This window comes from Carassius gibelio, chromosome A9 (genome assembly GCF_023724105.1).
Source record: "Carassius gibelio isolate Cgi1373 ecotype wild population from Czech Republic chromosome A9, carGib1.2-hapl.c, whole genome shotgun sequence".
Lineage (NCBI taxonomy): Eukaryota > Metazoa > Chordata > Actinopteri > Cypriniformes > Cyprinidae > Carassius > Carassius gibelio.
Genome location: NC_068379.1, coordinates 30,302,726 through 30,323,554, shown reverse-complemented (window position 1 = coordinate 30,323,554; position 20,829 = coordinate 30,302,726). Strand labels below are relative to the sequence as shown.

The 20,829-nt window shown below is 38.3% G+C and overlaps 1 protein-coding gene across 4 annotated transcripts in view; it reads left to right on the top strand.

Annotated features, from left to right (window-relative positions):
- Nucleotides 1–11,345: 11,345 nt before the first annotated feature.
- The window catches only part of LOC128020142 (PTB domain-containing engulfment adapter protein 1-like), a 197,137-nt gene continuing 187,653 nt past the window's right edge, over nucleotides 11,346–20,829 (top strand). For 2 of the 4 annotated variants that reach the window (XM_052606800.1, XM_052606799.1), the window contains exon 1: nucleotides 11,346–11,453. The gene's annotated coding sequence lies outside the window, so the exon portion shown is untranslated. The remainder of the gene's footprint in view (nucleotides 11,454–20,829) is intronic. The other 2 variants (XM_052606798.1, XM_052606801.1) reach the window with 1 other exon arrangement.

Sequence of the window (20,829 nt, the reverse complement as noted above, 5' to 3'; positions counted from 1 at the left end):
GGACAGAAGTGCTCCGGCTGGGGCGTCTGTCGTTGCTAAGCATCCATGACACGCTCTCTCTCAATGAAGACGTAGAATTTTCATCAAAGGATAAATGGATTTGCAGCACTAAAAATCGCTCGCAGTAGCTCTGCTACTAAATTCGTTTCAAAATGGCAATCCATATACAACTATGAACAGCTGTTCCTTCATCTTAGCTGAGCTTTCAACGTTGATACGGGAAAGGATGAAGCTGATTGGTTAGTTATTGTCACATGACCTGCGGTGCGCTTGCAGCATTCTGAAAAGTTTAGATGTTTTTAACTCGATGCGGTGCGATGCGCGCGCGCTGCTTCCATTATGAGCGCGCATACCGCGCGCCTACATTGGAAATAACGAACTTGCGCGCGCAAAAGACGTGATGTGAACAGCCCCTAATGATCCGCTAGCAGGCCGTCAAAAAAACGCATTCCAGGGGCGGCGCTAGGGCTGGGCTAAGGGGGCATAAGCCCCGAATATTTTGTTACCTTGTCTTTCTCATAGAGCAAAACAATTAATCAGAAAAACTAATGTAGCTGCCGCGATTACCCAATCATGAGAAGTGCATTATATATATATATATATATATATATATATATATATATATATATATATATATATATATATTATATATATATATACACAGTACAGAATATAAATATGACGTATTTTCAGTTGTTTCATACTTTTTTGTTATGTACAGTACAGACCAAAAGTTTGGACACACCTTCTCATTCAAAGAGTTTTCTTTATTTTCATGAATATGAAAATTGTAGAGTCACACTGAAGGCATCAAGGGCTATTTGAGCAAGAAGGAGAGTGATGGGGTGCTGCGCCAGATGACCTGGCCTCCACAGTCACCGGACCTGAACCCAATCGAGATGGTTTAGGGGTGAGCTGGACCGCAGACTGAAGGCAAAAAGGCCAACAAGTGCTAAGCGTCTCTCTGGGAACTCCTTCAAGACTATTGGAAGACCATTTCAGGTGACTACCTCTTGAAGCTCATCAAGAGAAAGCCAAGAGTGTGCAAAGCAGTCATCAAAGTAAACGGTGCCTACTTTGAAGAACCAAGAATATTACATATTTTTGGTTGTTTCACACTTTTTTGTTATGTATATAATTCCATATATAATTCCACATGTGTTAATTCATAGTTTTGATGCCTTCAGTGTGAATCTACAATTTTCATAGTGTAACCCAGGTTAGAAATATAAAAACACAACCTCAAAAGAAAAAGAGAAAATCTTAAAATTACATTCTGTTACTTAACTAACCAATTTAAATGTTTAAAACGCTGTTTAATGTGAGGAGGAAAAAAAAGAACACGGCCCCTTTAAGAAAAACGCATGTGCTGAATAGGGAAGAGAGAGAACGTGCTAATTGAGATTGAGATGAAGAGACGAGAGGTGACGCTGACAGTGATCGGTCGAGTAAAGAAAAATAACTTTGACTTTAAGATTGTAAAAGTAAATGTAAATTGTTCTGAGGTGCTACATTGGCGAAATCTTTTCCATTTACATCTCTGAGATTGACTTGGATTATATTTGCGTTTGTGAGTTTGAGACCAAACGGATTTGGTGAGTTCTCTAAATTGTTTAAAATGTGTATGGTTCCAAAAATGTATTTTTATTTGTAACTTATTAATGAGGAGTAAATGTTTTGGTTAATATATGTGGGAATGAGAAGTGGATTATATGGAAATGTATATCCACATGTGCTTCGTTACAAACGTGAGCCACCATTTTGAGAACATCTCATGGTTGTATGAGACTGGGAAGATTATTGTTTCAAGCAAATCTTTAATCTTTAGAGATTGTGTTGTATTGTTAATGGTGTTTTGTTCTGTTTGTGTGTGTATGGTACTGTTTATAAAACAGGACAGGTTTTTTTCCCTTTGAAGACATCTGAAATTTGATTTCAACAAGATGGCGAGCCACCCAACAAACCACTGAGGAGAACAGAGACTGTTGCTATATATCAGCGACCTGTAAAGGAAAGCAAATTCACCTGGGTATTCTCCATCCTGGTAGGACTGTAAAGACTGCTATATTTTCCTTTCTGCAGACAGCAGTTGGACTGAGTGACTGACTGTAACCAGAATTGTGCGTACAGAATTGTGAAACCAACTTTGAGAATTTTGTAACTTTTGTGCATTTTCTTATTTATTTTTATTTTTTTTCCCTTCTTGAATGTTGAGTTTGGTTATCTATCATTTGTGTTAGAACAAAGAAAAAGGTTACTTTGAAGCAGTCTAAATAATACTGCATAACAGAAACCACTGAATAAGAAAAGAACCAAACTTAAATTGATTAGGCCTAAAAGCGAACATAAAAACTTTATTAGATCTGAACTAAATAGGATAAAACAACTAGGTGAACAAAACTAGTTAAATTAGCGCTAATAGAAGGGAACCTATAGGAAAAAAAGGTAAACATTCATTTGATATATTGTTTTATTTTTATATTGTTTTCCTTTTATATTGTGGATGGTCATTTATTTATTTTCTTTGTATTGTGTGTGAAGTGAGGTTTACGAGTGCACTGTTTGTCAATATAAGCCGGCAGTTATTCAAACACATTTAGTGGTCTGTGTGAGTTTATTTACTGCTCCTCTGAATCTAGATACTGGTCCAGCATACCTCAACCTGAGGGTGACATAATTGTTACAACAAGTGGCGAGCCAGCTCAGGAGCAGTTTAAAAAAAATAATAATAAAGAAATAAAATAAAGCACACAGACCTAAAGTAAAATAGTCTTGATTGGGTTAATCTTGATCCTAAAAAAATAAAAATAAGAAAAAGATATGGAGATAGTTGAGAGAGAAAATGTAAAAATCACAAGCTCCATAATTGTTAGTGGACTTACTAACACAGAGTTAGATGAAGATCTGTCAGACTTTATAAATAGTCATGGTCGTGTAGCCAGAATTCTTCGAATAGATGACCCACAATCTCCACACCATAAAGATGCAATTGTGGAGTATGAAAGTTGCTATGCCCTCACAACCCTACAACCTTTGATGCCTCATGACTTCAAGAGCTCACACAATATCACCTACCAAATAAGGCCCTTGTCAAGTGTTTACCTGCCTATAGTCACTGAACATGCCACATTGAGTTATTTCAGTGAACTGCAGAAGATTGCCAAGCTTAGTGGTAAATCATTTGATGACATCTTGAAGGAGCAGCTAACTAAATGCTCAGAGTCAGCCACTGGTCACCTGAAAGATACAAGTCAACCTTTTACTAGTGAGCCTCATGTACCTTACCCCCTCTCCCCTGTTAGGAGCCCTGACCCGACCCAACAGTTTCAGAGCCCAGTTACAGCCAGAACAGTGACAACAGAGAAGGAATCACCTGCCATCAGGGTAACTGATATGAACCCACCAGAAGTTCAACGTATGGTGGTGGAGCATATTGTAAAGAGTGACGCAGCATCCTCACAGGTACACACATCATTCAGGCTCAGAGTATTCTCTGGAAAAATACCCCGGCCAAGTACTGAAGTTGATTATGAAACTTGGAGAAACAATGTGGAGCTCATTTTGCAAGATCCTTCCTTTTCTGACCTACATCGATCGAGAAAGATTCTAGATAGCCTTCTGTCACCAGCAGCAGATGTAGTTAAACACCTAGGTTCACAAGCCCTTCCCTCAGCTTACCTTGACTCACTGGACTCTGCATTTGACACTGTAGAAGATGGGGATGAACTTTTTGCCAAATTCTTAAACACGCTACAAGATTCTGGTGAGAAGCCATCATTATACTTACAGCGGTTGCAGACAGTCCTTACCAAGGCAATAAAGCGAGGTGGTGTTTCTTCTAAAGAAGCTGAAAAGCAGCTGCTTAAACAGTTTTGTCGAGGGTGCTGGGACAATGCGTTGATAGCAGGCCTCCAACTTGAACACAAGCGAGACAATCCACCTCTGTTTCCTGAATTGCTTCTACAGTTACGTAGTGAGGAAAGCAAGAGCATGGCCAAAGAAAGTAGAATGCGAAAACATCTTGGAGCACATAAGCCAAAAATTGCCTCTCAAGCTGCATCTCTCTGCCCTACTGACAATGATCCCGACCTGAGCACAGATGATGAAGTATCTGAGTTGAAAAAGCAAGTTGCCAAACTTCAAAGCCAGCTTACCAAACAAAAGACTAAGCCTGTTGAAAAGAGTGTACCACCCCAAAACAGTGCTGTTCTAGAGCTGAAAAAACAGATCACAGAACTGCAGAGCCAATTCACAAAATTAAATGTGAAACAGAATCGTCAAGGAAGTGCTGATGGGATGAGGAAAGAATCTTCCCACAAACCCTTTCCAAAGGGTCCACCTCACACGGCAACTAAGAAGGCACTGGACAGACCGAGGCCTGGCTATTGTTTCCATTGTGGTGAGGACGGTCACGTTGCTTTGACATGTAATGACGAGGCGAACCCTTCACTCGTAGCAAGCAAGAGGAGGCAGTTAAGGGAAAGACAACAATTATGGGACAGCCAGTACAGTTCTGATTCTTTAAACGAGAAGTAGCTCTTGTGGAGGGACGCACAAGGGCAGGTGCATTTAAGCTTAGTCCCATTGATCCTGGCGAGATACAGAACCACCCAAAGATTTGTCATACAAATTCCTGCTCTGTTCACATACCGAAAGGGCTGATTGGTGCCAAGTGCACAGCACAAGTGTGTGTTGAAGGCAAAGATTGCCACTGTCTTCTTGATACTGGGTCTCAAGTGACCACAATTTCTCAGTCTTTCCATAAACAGAATTTTCCTGACTTGAGCATAAATTCCCTTGACAATCTTCTGGAAGTGGAGGCTGCAAATGGCCAAACCGTTCCGTACTTGGGATATGTGGAGGTGAACATATCTTTTCCTAAAGACTTTCTGGGATCAGAAGTTGAGGTGACAACTCTTGCATTAGTCATTCCAGACACAGGCACCACTACTCAGCCTAATGTATTAATAGGCACAAATACTCTGGATTTGGCCTATGAGAAATACTTTGACTCCAACCTTTCAAATTCTGGACCACTGCTGTATGGGTATAGAGCAGTTTTAAAGACAATTGAACACCGACATAAGCAGAAAGGGAATAGCAACATTGGATGTGTGAGACTGCTCGGGGACATACCAGCTGTCGTTCCTGCTGGACAGAGTATTGTCCTTGATGGAGCTGTAAATGTCAAAAGCCATGTTACTGAGAAGTGGGTTGTGATGGAACCTCCTGCATCTTCTATCCCTGGAGGGTTGTTGGTCACCAGTTGTGTGCTTGCCTTACCTCAAATACCATCGCGAAAAGTGCCAGTGGTCATGAGAAATGAGACGGAGCATGACATCATAATACCAAGGAAGAGCATCATTGCGGAAATCCATGCTCTCAAGCAAGTTGTGTCAAATGATCATACACCAGCAAAAACGGTACCACCAGATCAGATTTCAAACAAAAAAGATTTGCATTTTGATTTTGGGAATTCTCCGGTCCCTGAAGAATGGAAGAAGAAAATTGTTGAGAAGCTGTCTGCAATGCCTGAAGTATTCGCATTACATGACCTTGATTTTGGCCACACAAACAAAGTAAAGCATTGCATAAAACTCCACAATGAGACTCCTTTCAAGCAAAAAGCAAGGCCTATACACCCAAATGACTTGGAGGCTGTCCGAAGACATTTGGAGGAGTTACTTGAAACTGGGGTAATCCGTGAATCTGAATCTTCGTTTTCCTCACCCATTGTGGTAGTTAGGAAAAAGAATGGGGACGTCAGGCTCTGTATTGACTACAGAAAGCTGAATCTCCAGACAATAAAAGATGCTTATGCCTTACCAAACCTAGAAGAAAGCTTCTCAGCGCTCAGAGGATCCAAATGGTTTTCTGTTTTAGATCTCAAGTCTGGCTATTATCAAATAGAGATGGATGAATCAGACAAACATAAGACAGCCTTTGTGTGCCCACTAGGATTTTGGGAGTTCAATCGGATGCCACAAGGGATCACTAACGCTCCGAGTACATTCCAGAGGGTGATGGAAAAATGTATGGGCGGGATAAACCTCAAGGAGGTCCTCGTTTTCCTGGATGATCTGATTGTATTCTCAAAATCCCTGGAAGAGCATGAGGAACGTCTTCTCCATGTGCTAAATCGCTTAAAGGATTATGGGTTGAAACTCTCTCCTCAGAAGTGCAAGTTCTTTCAGACATCAGTGAAGTACTTGGGTCATGTTGTTTCCCAGCAAGGTGTTGAAACAGATCCTCAGAAAATTGAAGCCATAAAAACCTGGCCAAATCCAAAGACTCTGAAAGAATTGCGCTCATTTCTTGGATTTTCCGGTTATTACCGTAGGTTTATCCAGGATTATGCCAGGATTGTAAAGCCCCTAAATGCACTTACAGCTGGGTACCCACCATTAAGGAAGAGTTTCAAAAGCAAGAATCATGGCAATCACTACTTTAATCCCAAAGCTCCTTTTTGTGGTAGATGGACTGCAGACTGTCAAAAAGCCTTTGAGACACTGATCAACAAGCTGACAACTGCCCCAGTGTTGGGTTTTGCTGACCCAGGCCTACCGTATGTAATGCATACAGATGCAAGCACCACTGGATTGGGAGCAGCACTCTACCAAAAGCAGGATGGTAACATGCGTGTAATTGCCTTTGCAAGTCGTGGCTTAACAAAGAGTGAAACTCGTTATCCTGCCCACAAGCTTGAATTTTTAGCCCTCAAGTGGGCTGTCACAGAAAAATTTTGTGACTATCTCTATGGCAATACTTTCACTGTGGTCACGGATAGCAATCCTTTAACATACCTGTTAACATCCGCCAAACTTGATGCAACAGGCTATCGATGGTTATCTGCCCTTGCAACTTTTTCTTTTAAGCTCCAGTATCGACCAGGAAAGTGTAACCTGGATGCTGATGGTCTTTCAAGGCGTCCCCATGATGGCCTGACAAATGACTATGTATCTTTGAAGGAGCAGGAACGTATTCGCCAGTTTGCTTTGCACCACCTGCCTGAGGTTGAGAACTCTGATTTTGTTTCCCAAGAAGTAATTCTAGCCATTTGTGACAAACATCTGGTACGCCAAACTTTGGATGGTGACAGTGTTCCTCTGGTTGAGTCATTGTCAATGTTTCCAGAAGCTGTACCAGAGAGTTTTGAATATTGTGTTGGGTTTCCTGTTGTTCCCAGTGTGTCTGAAGATGAGCTAAAGGAAAAACAGAGAGCAGACCCTGCAATACGAGAAGTTATACATCAGTTAGAATCTGGAGACACTTCGCCACCAACAGTGAGAAAAGAGTTACCAGAGTTTCCATTTCTGTTGCGTGAGTGGAAGAAGTTAGAGCTGAAAAATGGGATTCTTTATAGAAAGAGAACCATTGGTGAAGAAATTCAGTATCAGTTGGTCCTTCCAGATGAGTTCAGAAATGTGGTTCTGAAGAGTCTACATGATGATATGGGACATCTAGGATTAGATCGAACCCTGGATCTTGCCAGAACTCGGTTCTATTGGCCCAAAATGGCAAACGATATTGAACACAAGATAAAGACTTGCAGTCGATGTGTGTGTCGCAAAGCTTTACCAGAAAGAGCTGCTCCATTAGTTAACATCCAAGTCTCCAGACCACTCGAATTAGTCTGTATGGACTTCCTTTCGTTGGAGCCTGATTCCAGCAACACAAAGGACATCCTGGTAATTACTGATTTCTTCACAAAATATGCGGTAGCCATTCCTACTCAAAACCAGAAAGCCAGGACTGTAGCAAAGTGTCTCTGGGAGAATTTCATTGTTCACTATGGTATTCCTGAAAGATTACACAGTGATCAGGGCCCAGATTTTGAATCTAAAACTATTAAAGAGCTGTGTGAAATTTCTGGGATTCATAAGGTTCGAACTACACCATATCACCCAAGAGGAAATCCTGTTGAACGGTTTAACCGTACACTCTTAAGCATGCTTGGTACCCTTAAGGACCATGAAAAGAGACATTGGCGTGATTTTGTCAAGCCAGTTGTACACGCCTACAATTGTACGAAGCATGAAACAACTGGATTTACACCATATGAATTGATGTTTGGGCGTCAGCCTAGATTGCCAGTAGACCTTGCCTTCAATGTACCTATGAGACAGAGTCATCAAAAATCTCATTCTGAGTATGTCCAAACTCTCAAAACACATCTTCAGGAGAGTTACCAGCTAGCTAGAAGAAATGCTGCCAAAACAGCTTACAGAAACAAGCAGAGATATGACAAAAGAGTATCAGAATCTGTTTTGGAGATTGGTGATCGTGTCCTGGTCAGAAATGTGAAGTTGAGAGGTAAACACAAACTGGCCGATAAGTGGGAGTCTGTGGTGTATATCGTTGTAAGTCGTGCCGGGGAACTCCCTGTCTACTCTGTCAAACCTGAAAACAAAGACGGTCCCTTACGAACTTTACACAGAGACCTCCTGTTGCCATGTGGTTTTTTGTCACCTGTCGAAGAGAGTCACCCTGAGTCTAAACTGCGTAAACGGCCAGCAACGCGACAAAACCCAGAGGTAAACAACCAAGGAGATCAAGAGAGTTATCTGAGCAATGATGATGATGAGGAATGGTTGACACATATTGCTGGACAACCTCAAACGACAGACACTATAAAATTCCTACAGGAGTATGATGTGGTGAGATATCCAAAGGACCCACCTCTTGCACCTACTGACTCTGCAGAATCAATTCCTATCCACCTAGGAGATAATCTTAATGACACATCTTGTAACACACAATCTGAAAACTTACCTGAGGTAGCAAACGTGCAACAAAGAGAATACTTACCTTCTGGACAACCTGAAAAGGAAAATGTCAGAAAAGTCAGTCATTTACCTGAACTGAGTCCAGAACAACAACAGCTTTCATCTGAAATCTGTATGGAGACACAATTTGAAACCGATACAACTAGTGTCATTGCAAACGTAACTGATTCTCTGGTGGACACCAGTGCAGTTCAACCCAATGAGTCAAATGAACCTGAGGAAGAAATAACTCTGCGTGAGTGTGGACAAGATGAAAATCAGATAAATGTTCCAAGAAGATCTCAAAGAGTTAAAGAGAAAGCAAAAAGGTTCACTTACCCTGAGTTGGGAAATCCTTTAGTTACAATCATTCATTCCCTTTTCCAAGGTTTGAATTTGGCCTTCACAAACTCACTCACAGAGCAGATTAATGACCCTGAGTTCCCTCAGTCTATAACAGTACAGCCAGTCAGCGTCATGCAAAGGGACTTGCATGGGTTTAACGGGGGAGGGTGTAACCCAGGTTAGAAATATAAAAACACAACCTCAAAAGAAAAAGAGAAAATCTTAAAATTACATTCTGTTACTTAACTAACCAATTTAAATGTTTAAAACGCTGTTTAATGTGAGGAGGAAAAAAAAGAACACGGCCCCTTTAAGAAAAACGCATGTGCTGAATAGGGAAGAGAGAGAACGTGCTAATTGAGATTGAGATGAAGAGACGAGAGGTGACGCTGACAGTGATCGGTCGAGTAAAGAAAAATAACTTTGACTTTAAGATTGTAAAAGTAAATGTAAATTGTTCTGAGGTGCTACATTGGCGAAATCTTTTCCATTTACATCTCTGAGATTGACTTGGATTATATTTGCGTTTGTGAGTTTGAGACCAAACGGATTTGGTGAGTTCTCTAAATTGTTTAAAATGTGTATGGTTCCAAAAATGTATTTTTATTTGTAACTTATTAATGAGGAGTAAATGTTTTGGTTAATATATGTGGGAATGAGAAGTGGATTATATGGAAATGTATATCCACATGTGCTTCGTTACAAACGTGAGCCACCATTTTGAGAACATCTCATGGTTGTATGAGACTGGGAAGATTATTGTTTCAAGCAAATCTTTAATCTTTAGAGATTGTGTTGTATTGTTAATGGTGTTTTGTTCTGTTTGTGTGTGTATGGTACTGTTTATAAAACAGGACAGGTTTTTTTCCCTTTGAAGACATCTGAAATTTGATTTCAACAAGATGGCGAGCCACCCAACAAACCACTGAGGAGAACAGAGACTGTTGCTATATATCAGCGACCTGTAAAGGAAAGCAAATTCACCTGGGTATTCTCCATCCTGGTAGGACTGTAAAGACTGCTATATTTTCCTTTCTGCAGACAGCAGTTGGACTGAGTGACTGACTGTAACCAGAATTGTGCGTACAGAATTGTGAAACCAACTTTGAGAATTTTGTAACTTTTGTGCATTTTCTTATTTATTTTTATTTTTTTTCCCTTCTTGAATGTTGAGTTTGGTTATCTATCATTTGTGTTAGAACAAAGAAAAAGGTTACTTTGAAGCAGTCTAAATAATACTGCATAACAGAAACCACTGAATAAGAAAAGAACCAAACTTAAATTGATTAGGCCTAAAAGCGAACATAAAAACTTTATTAGATCTGAACTAAATAGGATAAAACAACTAGGTGAACAAAACTAGTTAAATTAGCGCTAATAGAAGGGAACCTATAGGAAAAAAAGGTAAACATTCATTTGATATATTGTTTTATTTTTATATTGTTTTCCTTTTATATTGTGGATGGTCATTTATTTATTTTCTTTGTATTGTGTGTGAAGTGAGGTTTACGAGTGCACTGTTTGTCAATATAAGCCGGCAGTTATTCAAACACATTTAGTGGTCTGTGTGAGTTTATTTACTGCTCCTCTGAATCTAGATACTGGTCCAGCATACCTCAACCTGAGGGTGACATAATTGTTACAATAGTCATGAAAATCAAGAAAACTCTTTGAATGAGAAGGTGTGTCCAAACTTTTGGTCTGTACTGTACATAACAAAAAAGTATGAAACAACTGAAAATACGTCATATTTATATTCTATACTCTGAGAGAGAGAGAGAGAGAGAGAGAGAGAGAGAGAGAGAGAGAGAGAGGTGTTCAGAGAGGAGTCTGTTGGATGTTTAGCTGTTATTTGTTTTATGGACTCAATGTTGAAAATGTAAAACATTTCAAACACTGTTGGCACAAGTGAAAAATAAATAATTTTAGGAAGTTACAATTTTGTTTGATTCCATGATGTATTTTACTGAACATGAGTATTTACAATGCAAATCCAAATTATTTTAATTTACTGACAGTTACTTATATCTTGTCTTTTAACTTTATTAAGATCAGATTCTGCAGGTAAAATAACAATATTAAGGTGACTTGACTTGGACTTGACTTGACATAGCTTGTGACTTGACTTGACTTGACTTGCCAAAGAAAAAAATACTTGGGACTTACTTGAGACTTGAAGGTTAAGACTTGAGACTTACTTGAGACTTGCACATGTGTGACTTGGTCCCATCTCTGGTTTGAGGCTGTTTTGAACTCCAGAAACAAAAACAGCAATATGTTCGATGAGGAAGTCGAACAGTCAGAAGAGAACTGATGGTGTACGCAAAGCCCTTACATGATTTGGTGAGCTTTATGTAAATTACTAGCTACAGGAATGCACTTATTAAGCAAGATGCAACAACAAATGGTAACAAATTTAATGCTCTGTATAACTGATGTGGATATGGCACAAATTTAGTTTTAGAAAATAAATTGCAAATTGTAAGTTACCAGTGAATGAGGTGGTTGTAAATGCTTTGTTTGAGTTAAATAATCAATTCTGAAGTCCTTTTAACCACGTGTTATTTTCTCTAAATCCACAATCCCAAGCATCAAAATTTAAATTTTTTTTTTTTTTTTTTTTTTTTTTTTTTACATTTAAATTTTCTTCCGTAAGGTGGCAGAGTTCAGAAACAACATGCTGTTATCATTCTTGTATGTTTGATTGTTTAACCCCAAAGTGCATAGTGAATTAATTTGCTCTTGATCTGATGTTTTCTTGAGGTTTCTAGTGTTGCTTTCAAAAGCCTTTGGAAATATGTATTAATCTGTGGTGTTCGGTTTTTCATTGTCTTGATGGAGTCTCAGAGGTGTTGTTCGTTTTGACAAGTGATTATAAATCTAATTACATCTGCTCCTGGGATTGACTTGCAAGTGAAGTGCCCTGTAGAGCCATTCACTCCGTGTGGTTTCACGTGGTCTGTTCAGGGTCTATTAGTTCAGTGCTCTTTGCTTTGAATTGGCTAGTGATTGCTGTACTCATGTATTGCGTGTTGGGAGCAACACACTTTAATGTAGCAAACAAACTTAGTATTAATAAGGTGTTTGAGGAACATATAAGGGAATTCTCATGTTAACTGAAATGTTTTTAACTGAACTTTTTATCAACTACATTCAAATGAGTTAATTAGTAAAATACATTTTTAGTAATGAGAACAAATATATATATATAGATGTATGTATGTGCTCTCCAACATGAATCAAAGTGAGCTTAGCCTTTAATTATCTTCTTTTAACTATGACAGATGTACAAATGTCATAACGCAGGTGCTAAATTATGCTCATTATAGTCTTTGTTGACTTTGTGTCTAGTTATTTACCGGGAAAAATAGGATGATGGTATTTGACCTTTAGTATGAACTCTTTAAAGCCCTGGTCACGTTTCATTGTGGTGCAGGATTCCACGTTGCTGGCAGTTGCTTAGAAAACTGTCCAATTATAAAGAATAGAGTGAGTTTTATTGTGTCTTTATCGAATTGGTCTTTCATTATGTAGTGTCTTTTACAAGCTAAAGTACATGCCATCTATAAAAATCTGGAAGAGTTTCAACTGCTTATATGGGCCTTAGACAAAGAATTAATCAGCAATTAAAAATCTAGATATATTTTAGTAATAAAAGTAACTAATACAAAAGTTTTTGAAATCTAAAATGTCCCATTTTCAGCAGTTCTATATCTGAAAGGTGGAGAAGTGGTTATAATGTATACATTTTGATTGGAAACTAGCATTACTAGCATATCTTTCTCTATAAACATGATAATTCTGAATTATTGACAAACTATAATGGAAAAAATAAAATGGCATCACAATCATATTCCATCATATTGTATCAAATGTACTAGTTGTTTGGTGCGTTTGGGAAACTCTTAATAAACAGCATGCAGAGCCATGACCGTGAGTAAATCATTTTAATATTTTTTAACTATTTCTGTAATCGGCCATTGGACCATAATATCAAAACTCTTCAGACATAGCGTTATTATTTTTCTTCTGATCAGAGTTTACAACCTTCATCCTTCCCTGTCATGCAGTATGAGTGAACAGCATTCGTTTGAATCCTCTTGATTGTTTTACCCTTCATGACGACCCCGATTGAGATGGGGCTGCATAATAGGTTTAAGTGAGCCAACTCTCAGAGAGCAGATGCTATTGGAACAGTGAAGCACATGGTCAGCAGGCTGGAAGCACTGATTCTGTGCTCCTTGAGCTATTTGAGATTGATAAATATGTTCTGTATGTCTCAACTGTGCCCAAATGTGTGCCATAATTGTGATAGAAGTCATTCTTATGCAATTTAATAATATTGTTTAAAAAAAAATAATAAAAAAACAGCTACAGTTTCCTTAAAGGGGGGGTAAAATGCTATTTCATGCATACTGAGTTTTTTACACTGTTAAAGAGTTGGATTCCCATGCTAAACATGGACAAAGTTTCAAAAATTAAGTTGTACGTTTGAAGGAGTATTTCTGTTCCAAAAATACTCCTTCCGGTTTGTCACAAGTTTCGGAAAGTTTTTTTCGAGTATGGCTCTGTGACGTTAGATGGAGCGGAATTTCCTTATATGGGTCCTGACGCACTTCTGCCGGAAGAGCGCGCGCTCCTGTATAGCAGATCACTGAGAGCACAGACATTCACTGATCAGAGCGAGAGCGTCGCGAAATGTCACAAAAGAAGTGAGTTTTTGGTTGCCAGGGCAAGACAACCCTGCACAGATTACCAAAAAAAAAAACAGCATTAAGGGACCAGTGGATGGAGTTTATTTTTACAGAGCATCAACGGAGTTGTGCAAGTGTTTTTGTTTGTTCCCTCCATTTCGAAGATGCTTGTTTTACAAACAAGGCCCAGTTTGACGCCGGATTTGCACATCGTTTATTTCTTAAGGATGATGCAGTCCCAACGAAAAAGGGTCACGATCGTGTGTTGGAACCGCAGGCGGTGAGTAAAACTGCTTCAAATATCTCTGTGTTGTTAACTTCGCTATCGGCGCGTAAGCACATCAAGTAAACAACATGCAATGTTGTCATCAAACTGCACTTTCCACATGTACACCTTAAAAAAAAAAAAAGACAACATAAAGTTGAACTTAGTCATTTTCCAAAACCGCTAAGAAAATACATACAGTTTCAGTACATACCACATAGAAATGTTGTTGCTGATGCTGCTCTTGTTAAATTTCAGCCTCTGGATCTGATTCTGGATCATAAATAAACGGCTGAATCTGATTGTTAGCCATGGTTTGTTTTGGATGTTTTTTTCCTCATGGTAATGTCACAGCTTCCAAACGCTCTCAACGCAAAAGCTTACTCGCGCTCGTGATACTTTAGCTCCGCCCACACATCGCGCCTCCAGCCGGTCGTGTTTTTCCAGGAAAAATCGGTACAGACTATCTTTCTCTTATGAATATAATAAAACCAAAGACTTTTTGGAGTTATGAAGGATGCAGTACTACTCTATAGGTACTCGATTAACAGGATATTGAGTGAAAACAAGCATTTCACCCCCCCTTTAAAATGTTTGTGGTACATTTTCAGACATTTTAGTTATTTGGAATATGTGAAAGAGCCAAACAACTTCATTTTTTTGTGATAGAAAAATGTCTGTAAAGTGTAGAGTCAATGGGTACATTTACCACTTGTTCAACTGTCATAGCCAAAGTTTTTTTGCTTTCTGGGTGTTTCTCAAGTCAAGCAATGAACTGAATGTCATTATCCAGATGGCTTTTGCAGGAACCCATACAGCAATGAATGAATGAAGGAATGAATGATTCAGTTAGTCAGTCTCTGTACTTATAATTTACAATTTCTATCCTTGTAAGTTTCCCACATCCCAGTCCATTCCATGTTTATTAAATATTCTTGATGATTAGCTATCTAACGAGTTCATAAGAGTTGTACCATTAAATTAATTCATACTACAGAATTCAAAATGCGTCCTTTATGGTAATATCACTTTTATTTAGCACAGATGTTTATTTGTTTTTTAAGACTGGTTTGGGGGTTGAAGAACTTGCCTAATTAAAACGCTGTCTTTTCATCCTTCTCCATTATCCTCTGAGCTAAACATCATTATAAGTCACACATTATGCTTTAGTGTACTGGCTGAGATAGTCACACACACTGTCTGAGGAGGTTTATTTGTAATCAGGCAGAGATTAGAACACGTATAATAGAGGTTGGAAAGGTGACTTGTAATTTCAAGGGCCATGAGGCATATATCCATTCCCACTTCATTTGCTGTACGTAAATTTGCTGATAAATGATAAGTTAAGCTGTAACTGGTCTGGTAGAGCATAGCCAAGGTCACTAATGCAATTCCTAAGAAATGCATGTTCTAATAACATGTATAAATTAAATGCACTTCAAGTCGCTATGTATAAAATTAGTCTTCCAAATTGATAGATGTAAGATTGATAAGGTTAACAAAACATGAATTGCTATACATCTGAACCAAGTCTCTGTGATCTTATTTTTTCTTGATGTAAGTCATTTGTATTTCTTTTAATCCACACTTCTTCTCAACAAGCCATGATTTACGCTTGTGTTATTTAAAGTGGAAAGACTGAATGACTATAAACCCTATAAACATTGTTCATTGCTTAACCGAACTATAATTATGTACTTTGACAAATTGGCAGACAAAGATCCTCCTGTTATTGATCTAAAATATTGATCACAAAAGATTAAACCCCTTGGTGCTCTGCGTATCACACACACAACTGTAATGAACTGGTTAAGAGGGGGGTGAAAAGCAGAACATCCACAGCACCAGTTGCATAAAGCACCTCAGGTTTTTCCCTCACGTATGAGACTTAAGGCATGATTTCCCCTTACCTAAGATAATGACTTAAGGGTGTTGGATATAATCCCTTAAACACTTCTGTAACACTGTAATGTTCATAGGTCGGGAGGAAGGAACAGCGTGACAGGCGCTCGCGGATGACTGTCACGCATAAACAGAACCAAAACACAAAATTAAACCCTGGCCTTGTCCTCTCTCATCTTGCGCTGTCTTCACTCCTCCTTTTATCCTTCCGGAGCTGCAACGTGGGACTTGAGACCGGTGAGTGGCCCAGGTGTCACTCATTGTCACTTCCACTCCACCGGTCTCACTCCATTCCCATGGCTCTCGGCCCTGCCCCACTTGTCACATACCCCCATTGCCCCTCACAGGCCGGGGTGGTAGCCTACTTCCGAGACTGCGTCAGACAAGATGCATGATGTTTTATCCGTATCCAAAATGATGTGAACATTAAGAGTACAGCACTTAAAAAACGAACTCTATGTGATTGCTCTGTTAGTGCAGTTCATTTGAGCATGTGTGAATGCTGCCATCCAAACCCTGGTGTGCATCAAACAAGTGGACCGTGACTATGTGGCATCACTATGCCTTTAGGTTCGGTGTCTTTAGGTTCGCTCTCAAAAATGGCAATGTGAACACTAAGTGGACAAGGACAAATTGTATAACTTTTATTTTTCGTCCAGACCAAATTAACCGAATTACAAGTGTGAACACACCCTGAAGCGCTAAACTATCATGCAGTGTATGTTTCTTTCAAACTCGAAGCCGGAGGGCACTCTCGCACTGAAAGTCCAAACCAGATTCATAGGAGTAGCTTATCTTATAAGCTGAATAAAAAGCAGAAACATAAACACAATAAACTCACGATTGCAACAATATATGGTTCATGTATGTTATTTTAATAAAATATTATGGAATATAAATTTGCTCTCGAGTGTGACACTCAGGTTGGGGCTAATTATTTGCTGTATGTAATTTGATCAATGTGTATATGTAAATAAATGCATAAATTAAAACCTAAAAAAAAATAACATATTAAGCGACCGATCATGACTTTTGTGTAACATTTAAGGTGACATTTTCCAACCCCAACCCTGTCATCCTTAAGAAAAGGACAGTTAAGGGGCTTTATGCAACACCTTAGTGTGTTTTAAGGGATATTACTGTTGATCTCTTGAGTAGCATCTCTACAGCACTGATGCTATTTTAGCACACTTTGCTTTCAGCTCTGACAATAAATGAGCCAAACTGCACAAGTGCTCTTATGGAAAGCCCGACGCAACATATGCATGTCATCATCATCATCTATCCACTCGTAACTTCTCAAACACAGCATCACTTCTTTCCCTGTACTTTCCAGTCTAGACTCAAAGGAAATTTTAGATGGCTTAAAGGGATCTAAGAGACTACATGCACCATTTTGATTTCCATTTCAGCTTTTAAGTCGAAACTCAAGAAAGGATGATGATGCCATAATTTTCTAAGAGGTTCAAGAGTCCATAAACTCATTCCAGGTTCCCTCTGTAGACCATTGGATGATTGCTTTCTTGAGCACTCATTTCATCCTATAGAGAGATCAAGGGGATAAGGTTTCAGCAGAGCTTTATCACTGTGCACATCTCATCTCTGCTCATTTTAGATGTTTGTCAAAGCATCCTGCTACGTTCCGGTCCACTGTCAGTCATCTCCATTAGAGCTTTCCTCTCTGTCACTGGCAATACATTGCGCTTCACTTCTTTCACCATGCCATATCATACTAAATTGCATATTTTGAACAATTAGTTAGTTCATCCAAAAATAAAAATTTGAAAATGTTTAAACCAAAATGTTTAAACAGTAACATTTTGAGATATGCTAAAAAGTAATACACTCCAATTCAGAAGTTTGGCGATAGAAATATTTTAAAATGTTTTTGAAAAATGTTCTTTATGCTCAAGAAGGATGCATTTAGTTGACAAAGAAATGCAGAAAGTTAAAGGGTTTAATTCAAGGGAAAGTTACATTGTCATTATTCTGATCTTCAGTGTCACATGATCCTTCATAAACCATTCAAATGTGCTGATTTGGTGTTCGATAAACATTTATTGTTATTATAAATAATGAAAACAGTTAAGCGGCTTAATATTTTTGAGGAATCCGCAATACAGGATTTTTTACTTTAATAGGAAGTTCAAAGAATATATTTTATTTGAAACATAAATATTTTGTAATATTTTAAATGTCTTTGCTGTTACTTTTGATTAATGTGTCCTTGCTGAATAAAAGTATTAATAAAAAAATAAATAAAAAAAACACTCTTATTGACCCCAAAAATTTGAATTACCAAAAAATTACAATAACAAGGAAATACGAGGAAAAACAGTGGAGTTTTGAAAAATAGTTGCATATTTTCATAAAGGTATTTATTTGCAGTGAAAAACATTTTATATTTTTGCTGATTTTAAAATATAATTGGGCTTATTTGACAAGGCAATAGGGTACTGTTAGCCATGTTAGCTAAAAAAGGTTTTCAGCTTGTCGCACTTTAGTTAGACTAGATTTTAATTTGTTCAAAAGAAAATTTGTTTGTCTACTCTTGAAATACGTTTCTGGCTTCACAAGCCATTACTTTGAACCCATTCCAAATAACAATTTAGGAAAAATCAATGCCAAAGGCACCTTAGGCTCATAAACATTTTCAGGCTTCCTGACTGTGACCCCTCTAGATAACGTAATTATACACTAATCATGAATTGAATGTCTCTCTACCGTCCCTGTTTGCCCATCCATTGGCCTCAATTTCCAGGTGATTGTACAATTGTCTGAATTTACTGCAGCAGAAACAAAACAAAAAAAGCAGGTGGTGGAAGGATGATTGCATGAAGTATTTTTTATTTTATTTTTTTTTATCAGATTGGTCTTTACCAGTATTATTAGTATTGTATTTTAGACTGTATTGTTTATCTCTGTGAACCAGATCAGTGAATTAGCAGAAATTACAAGCTTGCAGAGTATATTTATTGTTGGTTAAGTCAGCCAGTAAAATATTTTACCATAAATGTTGGCAAAGCCTGTTTTTTTTTTAATTAATTTTTGAGTACCAACTAAAAGAGGTTGAGCTGGTGCTGAAGTATTTGTTGCTCCAATTCCCTCTATTCCTTCACTGCACAAATGTTTCAATGGAATCCCAAAGGGGCCGTGTCACAACGTACATAGACACTATAAAGGCCGAGCTGGAAGAAGGATGTGAACTGCCCCAGACACACTAGGACTGGCTCATATGGGCAGAGTGGGTCATGCCTCATGCTGAGAGGCATTAATCAAAGCGATCTGAGTTCCCAGAGCCCACAGGTAGGAAAGGAGAGATGTCTACTGTTACTAAAAGAAAGAGAGAATGGCTGGTGGCAGATTCTCCCATTAGCTTCTTCCACACATGCAAATGTTCCTAGCAGGGCCCTTCCACCGCTTATGAGGAGACAGGAAGTATAAATAGAAGGAACTGTTGACATCTCATTGACTTTTCATCAGTCTCTAGTTGTTCTACAGAAACACCGTTGGAATGCCCATCAGTGAACCTCAAACGTGACGAATCTGTCATTATTCTGTCATGTCATTCTAGTCCTGTTTCCTGTTGAATGCTGTTTTTTACCCTTAAGCAGCTCTTTTCTTTTCAGCATTGTAAGATATTTAAAACACCATAAATGGTGTCCATAGGACTTCACCTGACACCATGAGTCAGAAACAGATAGAAATATAAGTAGATTTTTACTAAAACTCTTCAGTTTCTTTTCATTATCGTACATGTCAATCATACATCTCTTCCCAAGGGAGACAGTGTCTACTCAAAATAATGGATGAGAAAAAATTTGTAGTACAAAAATAAAACAATGCAAATATTACAAAATATAGCATTAAAAGTGTCTAGATTACTTGTTTTTCTAAAGAAATTTTGTCCAACAGAAACACCAGCAGGTTAACTTGCAGCGAGAGCATTTCTCTAGCCTGACCTGTGCTCAGTGAATTTTAACAGACCCTCTAAAGTGTGTGGTGATGGGGAGTAATTAAGAATGAACAGGGCAAAGTCACGTGAGAGAAGACAATGCCCCCATTGCGATATGATTGGATATCATGGTTGGCTGTGACTGGTTCATGAAATGAATACCACCTCTTAGACATCAACTTTTTTTGGTTACCAACATTCTTTAAAATATCTTATTTTTAAAATATCTTCCACAGAAGAACGTTATACAGGTTTTTAGAATTTTAATTTTTAGGGTGAACTGACCCTTTAAAACTAAACAAGATGTGTCCATGTGCCAGTTTTTCTTTTTAATCTGATTGTGGCCCTCCAAACTGAACCTCGCATAACATCCTTGGTGTGCCAATTATAACAACGCAGAAAACACTAATTAGTGATCTCAATTCATGTTTATTAGTTATGCTTTTAATTAACGAAAGACATTAATGTGAATAACCTGTCAGTCCTTTGATAATGCAGTTTGAGTTAATAGATAATGCTCTCAGGATACTCAAACTGAGCAATATAAATGTGTCAGTGTGGATCACACTCTCTAAATTTCTTTAGACAGCAATACTGTTCAAAGACATGCGTTGCAAATGTGACTCATCCAGCAGCACTAGTCACTTTTTCACAGATGTCACTGTCCTTGTCGTCATCAGGGATAACGGATTATACAAAGATAGAAATGTGTCTTCAAACAAGCTCAAAGGATGGATTTTGAAAATATGCTTACCAAAAATTTGTTTCGCAACCCGATGAAAATAAAATCAGAAATGTCAAAAAGTCTGTGCTGAATGTAATTTGCAAGGTGCAATTTTCCATCTTGCAGGCCTGTTTTGAGTGAAATTTGACATGCTTTACTGAAATATTACTTGCAGGAGT